Below are 9,382 nucleotides of genomic sequence, written 5' to 3' on the forward strand. Positions count from 1 at the left end.
GAATGCCTTCCCCTATCCCTACCTCTCCCCAACGCCCCCACTGCACACCCAGTTCTTCAGTGGAGCCATCTAGTGGGATTTCCATGGAGAAGTTCCAGTTTCAGCCCTGGAAGAACTTACCCTATTTTTTTTCTAGCAAATAGGATGCATTTACCAGCCAAAATGTATCAACATGTTTACCCTAAATCCTGATGCTAATCAAAAGCCAGGGACAGAACACTGAAACCAATGGCCTGGCTTACCAGAGAGGGCAATGCACACTACCTCAGACCCTCCAGGGAGCAGCAGACCACATCACCACAACCCCTCCAAACCACTTGCAGGATCAAAGAGCACATGAACATTTTTTTTTCTAAATAAATGTTGTATTTTGCTAGATTGGGGTGCCTCTGGTTTCTGTGGCCCCTGTGGTGCACCCGGCCTGGCAGAGATTGGCACGCAGTAGGTGAGGGGCACTGCCCCCCCCTTCTTGGTGGTGCAATTTGCTGGTCCGGCCGAGTCAGTCCCACCGTGGGTGCAGGCACCAGGCGCGTTTGGGGGTTAGGAGGGTGCTGTTGCTTTTCTTCCACTGTCTTGGGGTTGGGTGGGGAGAAGAATCTTTTCTGTATTCTCTTCCCTTCGTCATACAGCCTGGGTCATCACCGCCCCTGACTCAGAATCTTACCATGAAAGGATTAGAAGGGGCTCACCTGTCACCCCTCATTTTGAGAAATGGAAAGAGTTGGAATTTGGAGGACAAATTGCCCCGTCTCAGCCAATCTGGTGGCCTTGTAATAACAAAAGACTTCAAATCTGAAAGGCCAAGGAATGCCTGTTTATTTCCCCATCATTGCTGCGTGGTGATACAGGGGTAGCACTAGCTAGCTTCCACCTTACAGGGCCTTCAGGGTTGCCGAATCCATGTGGGTGCACAGGAAAACCTCAGTAAAAGGCTCGTTGCCTTTGGTCAACAAAGTGAGCATTACATTTTTAAGGGTAACAGCTGTTTTCTGAAAATTTGTGAGATACTGGCAAATAGGCTTTAGTTTGTAACTCAAATGAATGTCAAAGTATACATCTTTAATATGCTGGATGAATATTTATTTTTGTATGCATTTAAAAATATATTGATCTCAGGTGCCCGGCTAGCTCAGTTGGCAGAGCACGAGACTCTTAAAAATATATTGATCTCCTTTATTCTTTATTAAAATAAAGTGCTCTTTTTTAAATCTGATGTATGCTCTGTTTTTTTTTTCAAGTTACTATTAAATATGTTATAATTTTCACTAGATTCTAGGTACTGAAAAGGGGGAATTAAAAAACAATACCACACTGTGATTTTAAGAATGTTTTGCTTGTTTGCTTTCCACTCCTCCCTAGAAAAATAGAACAATATACGGAGACTTGCAGATTATGCGGAATTTCCTGGAGAGATGTGGGGCAGGCCCTGTTTCTACTAACACTGGGGCCTGTTTGGGTTTCTGTGAACTGATTAATGACTGCAGAGGGCATGGAGGAAGGAGGAGGTTGGCATTGGGAGCACTTCCTGGAAGCTGCTGGAAATGATTTTGTAGGAGGGCCTCCTGGGTCAGGTCAACTACATGTGATGGGACTGTGAATCCTTTCATTCATACACATGCTCACTGTGCTACGTCTTGGGACTAGAGTGGGGCCACAAGGGACCCAGTTTGCTTCTAGTTTAATGGGACATGCCTGTTGAACAACCCAGGAAAAATTGTCAATTGCAGGGAGTTCACAGGTTCTGACTAATGCAGGTAGAGAGAGATGGTACCCAACACACTTGTCTCCATGGCAATGGGTATTACCTCTCCAGCCTCAGATGAGCCCAGGGCAACGGGGCCTGTTCTTATTCTCAGGTTATAGATGAGGAGGCTGAGGCAGAGCCCATGTCTGACTGACTGAGGGTCAAGTCTGAGAGGCTTTCTGACAACATTTTGAAGCCTCCTAGCTGATAACACCACATGGGAAAGGCAGCAGCTGGGCAAATCGCTGACTTTCCCAGAAATCTTTGCAGTGAGTCATGTTCATTCCCGAATCCTGCAAGTAGGAATTTTGTTTATAAGCAAGCCCGAGAGTTCATCTGTTCTGTGAATTCAGGACCAACTTGATGAATTCTGCCTCTCCCCAGAGTTCAACACCCTTTGCATCTGCCAACTCAGCTTCTTTCTGCATCCTCGGAGGGCAAGGAGGGAATCCAGGGACAAGATGCATCAGGAGTCACTAGAAATTCTAGAGAATGCTGAATTAGCTTTTGAGAGGTTGACTCTTCTCTAGGACCGAGGGGCAGCTAGTGGGAACAGGCTGATGAGATATTCTGGAAAATAAACAGCCTTCACTCTTTGTATTTGGAAACATTAAAAGGAATTAAGGTATTTCAACAGTCACTCTTTGAGTGCCATTTAGCACTTTAACTTTGGCAAAATACACCCCAAAATGGGAAATTTTTGTTTTCTTTGCGATGTCCAGATGGATTGAGATGATGACCCCAGGGGTTAGCATCCACAGACTCCGCTGGGCTGTTGGACTCCTGGGAGAACTTTGCCGAAGGGCAGGCATTCCAGTGAACTACAGGGATAATTCTCTTCACAAAGAAGCAATTGGTGGGAACTTATTTGTACGAATGATTCAGACCCTCCACCCTAGAAAGTTTCATAACTCAATTACTCAGAAATATTTAGAAAGTCTTTCTGAAGAATTATCTATAATTAATGACTGTGATTGTAACAGCTCAGTAGGCTGGGAGAGGGGGGTAAGGGGGAGGACGATGGAGGGGTGCTTTCTCAGTGGAAAGACCGGCTGCTTTTACCAGAAGTAGGAGGGAAGCAGCGAACATCTTGACCCACTCAGAATCTATACCTCCTTCCTGGACAGGTGCATGGCACAGCAGCATGTTAAAAGGTCTCTCTCACGGTCAGAATCTTATTTAATTCAATGTTTCTCAAAGTCATTTGCTCTAACGTTATGCCTTGCGATGTGTCTATAGATGAGGGTGTCTAAGTGTGCCTATTTCTATCCTGCTCTTATTGGCCATTCAGGCTAAAATGGAGGCTGCCAGGGTGGGATGGCTTCACTCATCTCTTTCTGTGAAATGAAATACCCCCAAACGAAGGGGCATAGAAACATTGTATTTTGCTCATGGATTCTGTAGGCCAGGATTTAGACAGGGCACAGTGGTGTTGGCTTTTCTCTATCCCACAATGTCTGCAGCCTTCTGTGGGGAAACTTGAACAGCTGAGGATGACTGGAGCGCCTGGGGGTGGAATCACCTGAAGCCTTTTCGTCCACATGCCTGGTGCTTGGGCCAGGAGGACCGGAAGGCTGGGCACAGCTGGAATGTTGACACGTGGTCTCTTCATGTAGTTTGGGCTTCCTCACAATATGGCGGCCTTGGGGGCAGGGCACTGGAAAAAGAAGAAGCTGAAAGTCTGTCTTTGGTCTGGCCTCAAACTCCATTTAGCATCACTTCTGCCACACCCTATTGGTCAAAAGCAGTCACAGACCGCCCACATTCAGAACAGGCTGAGAACAAGGCCCCCACCTTCTGATGATAAGAGTGCCAAGGAATTTGCAGTCATATTTTAAAACTGCCACAGGGGCCTGGAAGCATCTTCTCCTTTGCTCTTCACCCCATTTACCTTTTAAAGTCTTCTGCCCTCTACCTAGAATTCCTGGCTCCTTTCTGCCCTAACTCTTGAGTCCCAGACAGGTAGATTCTTTCCTCATTTCAACTTGGCACTTGCCTTCTTCAGAACGGAGCCCTTTTCTGGCGAGAACTGCTCACCTCCCAGGGCATGACTCTGATCTGTTGCTGTTTGAAAAAGATCCCCTTCCCACCAGGGGTGAAGATGGGGCATACATTCCAGTCAGGGTTAACTTTGGTTGCTATGGTGAGAGCCCCTTAATGGAGTTTTCCCGTTTTCTTCCATCCTTATGTTCCTTATCCTGAGGGTGAGGCAGGGCCACCCTTCCCTCCTCTCAGCCCCAAGTCTATGGCTCTTCCAAAGATTTGAAAGATGATGCCACTGGTTATGGTTATTGTGGGGCCCAGGTTGAACTCACCTGTAGCTGAGTGAAAGAGAGCAGGTTAATAACCCCTCTTCCCCGCCCCCCATGCCTTAGTTTCCCGATCTGTAGGCTTGTTGTGAGGATTAAGTGAGTTAATATGTTAAAGCAATGTAGAACAGAGCTTGGCAAAGAATCAGCAATCTATTACCATGCGCTGTCAGTTTTGAGAAGCTGTGCATGGTCCTGGTTTGGATTCCCCCAGTGGCATTGCCAGGAACAAGGATTCCAGTGGAGGTCTGTTTGGGAGGTCATCTCAAGAAAGGCTGGCAGGGAAGGGGAGAAGTTGATGATGAGCCGCTGATGTGGCTGCTGGAGTGCGATCCTGCTGGGCTCTGGGAAACGAGGAGGCACAGCCTGCAGACTGGGCCCTCAGGGAGGAGGGAGCAGGATATTGATACGTGTGTCTCCATCAGGTGTTGAGTGAGGACTTTTTAAAGCCTGCTGGGGTGGATAATTACTTGGTACTTCTGGCGTGCAGGGGGAGTGGGCTCTGGTGGCCAGGGCAGCCTCAGCCACTGGCGCAGGTGCTGGCAGCTGGAGTCATCTGTTTCCGAACGTGTTGCCTTGGTTATGGAGAGGGAGGATGTGCAGCGCCAGAGACCAGCCTCCAGACCCCGAAGGCCCACAGCTCAATTCCAGCTCCGTGCTTACCAGCTGTGTGACCTTGAGAAAGTCACTTACCCTTTCTGTTCCTCAGTTTCCTTATCCATAACATGGAGTGATAATATTACCAAGTATGAGAATTAAATGACTATGCAAGTATAAAGAGCTTAGAACAGTACCTGGCACAGAGTAAGAGCTAAAAGAAGCATACAGCACATATCATTTATGTCACTAAATTACCCTATTATAAAATATAGATATCACGAATAATTACATTTTTATAATTTTTATCAACTATAGACAGTTATATAGTTATTTAATAATTGCTAATTATTAAATACTTAATAATATGATACATTATATATTTATACAATCATTTGGTTATCTTTCATGATAATTATTTGACTTTATAATTATATTAAGAATTCAATTGGTTATATAGTTATTAAATGATTTATATTGTTACTATGTACATTTTAATTATGCAAACTTATCCCCCACTATCCTTAGGGGATAAGTTCCAACACCCCTAGTGGAAGTCTGGAAACTCAGATAGTATTGAATCCTATACATACATGTGTTTTCTTAGACATATGTGCTTATGACAAACTTTAATTTATAAATTAGGCACAATAAGAGATGAACAACAATAACTAGTACAATAGAATGAGTTAACAATGTATTGTAACTGAAGTTACTCGCGTGTGGTCTCCCTCCCTCTGTAACTGAGAGTAAGTTTCTGTGAGTGACTAATAGGTGGGCAGTGTCTACATCGAGGATTCACTGGAGAAGGGGTGACTCACATCCTGGGCAGGATGAAGTGGGACAGCGTTAGGTTTCATCACGCCACTCAGAAGGGCACAGGGTAAAACTAATGAATTGTTTCCACTTAATATTTTAGTCCATGGTTGGCTGCAGGTAACTGAAACCACGAACTGGGAAGCTGTGGATCCGGGTGTGAGGGGGGGAGGGAGGGAGGATTGCTGTAATTATAATGCAATTGTTAAATTCTTGTAATGTCATCTCTCATTTACTGTCTGCTCTTGGGCAGGTAAAGGCCATCTGTCCCGTTACCACTGGTTTCAGCCCTCTAACGAGAGCCGGGAACATAACGGTGCTCAGTGGTTTGCTCAGTGAGTGGCGGGTGAATGCGTGCAGGTCAGGGCTCTCTCTGGAGCTGGAAGCAGTGCTTGGTGGGAGAAGCCACCGCAGGACACACAGGAATAAAGGGCTACAGGGAGTTGCATATGCGAAGCTGCCTGGCCCGTAGCAGGTGCTCAAGACATGCTCGTTCCCTTCCCATCCCCTTCTCCCTCTAAAAAGTGAAAAATGGAGGGCTTTCTCAGGGTCTCTGTGAGGCCAAATGAACTCACAGAAGTCTCACAGCAGAAGTCATTGGGAGCCCACTCACAGATCTCTGCCCTCCTTCCAGTCTTCCAAAGAGAAGACTCAGCTTTTGCCTCTCCTCCCTTCCTGGACGAATTGCTGGAGAGAGACTAAGTTAATCTCTGGGATAAAGAAAGGGCAGGACCAGGAAAGGAAAGAGCACTAACCTGAGTGCTGAAGAGGTTTAGGGAGTGAATGATGGTGCACAGGAGAGGAGAAGGCTTTTCACAAATGCTGTGAGGGGTTAGCCGTGTGACCTACCTCCTGGTCCCCAAGACACGCAAAACAGGGGATGTGAGCTAATTTGAAAGTATGTCTGGTCATGGAACTACTTTTTATCAAGAAGAACATTTCTGAGACTGAGCCCCCTGGCTCTTGGCTTTATAAAGATTGTCGCATATATCAAGTGCCTGGTACCAAGTAGTCTTTCTCTCCTCCACAAATCAGAAGGACCACAGGGAGTTAGAAAAAATAAAGACTCTTGAGACTAAAAATCTCTCAGAGGGACATAAGAGGAAGGGACCCTGGCTGTTTTGTTGAAGAGCTTTTGGGGGGAAAAAAAATCACAGTGCCTTTAGCTGCTCAGACGTTATCTCTCCCTCCCTCATTTCCCTTCCTGCAGCATCTTCAGAAGCCGCTCTTCTGCCCTCCTCCCTGCTCCTCGCCTGCACGAGGCATTGAGCAATCCAGCCAGTTAGCAATCCTGAGCCCAGAAATAAAGTGACTGTTGCTTTGGTGTTCATGCACGTTTGCTCTGGTCCCAGCAGAGGCAGAAGGCAATGTTTGGAGGAAGCAGATGGCCTGGTCTACTGTAAATTTCAGAATGTTTCAACTGCAAGGTTGGCCGGAGCTATTGCATCACTGGGCCAGACAGAGTAGAGGCAGGGACCCCTGGGGGCTCCCACAGGCCCGGTGGTCCAAAGGCAGGCCGAGAGGAGAGGAGAGTGGAGAGGAGAAGGAAAAGGGGAAAACATTAGAAAAGTGTCTGAATTCTAACCTAGCTCTAGTACGGGCCATTGCAAAGGGCTTATAAATGGATGAGAAATCAGTGAGACGTGGGATCACATCTTGACTCGGTTGCTTATTAATCAGCTGTGAGACACTAGGGAAGTGGCTCGCTTCTCTAAATTTCAGTATCCTTGGCGATAAATGATCCGTCACTCTCATTTCACATGGATGCTGTGAGGATGCATTGCCCTGGCCTCCGGGGGTAGTTGAGGGATTAACTGTGCCAAGTGCTTAGACAAGCCCCAGCACACCGTAAGCGCTGTGGGATGATCCTAGTGACATCGTTCCGATGGCGTGATGGAGGGTGCAGCCTGCACCCGAGGTAGAGTTCATGGACGAGCCTCTCTCTAGGACAGGTGGCCTGGGCAGCAACTCTGGGGAGACCGCTTAGTGGGCGTGGAATTGAAGAGAGGATACAAAGAGATTTTCAAAAGGGCCTGTCCATGGAAGTGGTTTAATACCATCTGAGCATCTACTGAGCCGACCCTGTTCTCAGCTCGTCATGTTGATGTCTTCATTGTGCCCAGTGACCACCCTGCTTGCTCCCCAGGAGACTGACCTCCATGGGCCACTAACAGGCTCCCCTGCCCTCCGACTTCCAGCAGAGCTCAGGCAATGGGAGCCCCTGTAGGAGATCAAAGGGAGGGAAGAGAGAGAGGTGAGGGTTGCTTCCACCCCAGGTTTCTCCCACAGCCTCCCTGAGTCAGCCATGTTCCTCCCGAGGCAGTGGACTCTACCTGGGCTCTGGTAGCCACTCGCTCCCCTTGTCCCCTTGGACACCACCACCTTCTGTTGGTGACAGCACTGCTGTTACCAGTCCTGGTTCCTGTGCTGTCCCTCTGGTTCCCTTAGACCAGGTGTCAGCAAATCTGGCAAACCTGGCCCACCTCCTACTATTGTCAATAAAGTTTTATTGAAACATAGCCATGCTCATTCATTTACATATTGTCTGTGGCTGCTTTTGTTGCTGTAGGGATAGAGCCGAGTGGTTAGAAAGAGATCACATGACCCCCAAAGCCTAAAATATTTACTATCTTGGATAGCTTTTCATTCATCTTCAAAGATTTAGTATTTGTTCAAAAAACAGTTTCTGGTAAGTAAGCAAATGCTTTCTTCCAGTAGGAACCGTACTTCCTAAGGCACTCACTGTATGAGCATGTGGCAGGGTGTGGCATCGGGGCCTAAGGGGGCAGAGACAGAGGGCTCCAAGTATGAGTGGGGGTGTTGGCGGATCCCTGAGGGGAAGGAGGGTGGGGGTGACCAGTGGGGAGAAGTCTTAGCTGTGGCCTGGAGACTGGGCTTGGTGTGGGTGAGAGATGGGATGAGATGCCCACCATCATGTGGTGTCACCCCTGCTGTTGGGTGTGCGGGGGGCAGGTGATGGCCAATCTGCAGGTGTTCAGAAGCCACCAGGGCCTTTGTACCCGGGTTGCTCTTGTGCAGGAAAACAACAGATGCAAACAGCTGACTTACTTGGCCCAGCTGAAACTGCAAGATTTCCAGCCACGGAAGAGCTGTATTCAAGACGAGCCTGTTTTTGGGAAGTCTTGGCGAAGGTGTGGGACACGGGCGTTCTGAAACTCAAGGTAATTCCTCAAAGGGCGCCTTTCACTTCCTGACTGTGACATTACCTGAGAGACTCCCCTCCCTCACTGGCGTGAAAACTGTGGGCACCAGAGTCAGCAGCAGCCACCCCTTCGATGCTGTCCTCAGCCCAGGCCAGGGCCCTCTGCCCACCGCTGCCACCTTGGTGATAATGTGATCTCCTGCACCCAGTTTCCTCACCTGGCAAATGGAGTGAGATTATATTTAAAATTAAAAAAAAAATTTCACTTGTAGCTAACAAAATATATTAGTTTCAGGTGTACAACATAATGACTAGACATTTATATAACCTATGGAGTGATCAACCGGATTAGGTACTCATCTGACACTATACAGCCAGCACGTCAAATTCAGAGGCTAATGGGCCAAATAAACAAGGTTTAAGTTTATGTGGGCTGCAAAAACACAAAAGCTTCAATTTTCATAGAAAGGTAGGTTTATTTTGATAGAGACATGCTGAATCCAAAAGGCTGGAATAAATGAGTAATCGTTAACACAAAATAATAGAACATTTTAATAAAAAATAATATTTTTTCTTGAACATTAACTTACCGGACACTGAATAACTGCACAAATTAATAAGCGTAACGCAATTAAACCAATTTTTCTTGTTCTCTGAAAGCGAGATATTTCCTGTTGCGCCCACCAAACGAGTCAGTCCAAGACTAATGACATGGCCATCGGCTGCTAAAATATCCACTGCTAGTGTTAAGTG

The sequence above is a fragment of the Pipistrellus hanaki genome (assembly GCF_964339955.1).
Source record: "Pipistrellus hanaki genome assembly, chromosome: 15".
Lineage (NCBI taxonomy): Eukaryota > Metazoa > Chordata > Mammalia > Chiroptera > Vespertilionidae > Pipistrellus > Pipistrellus hanaki.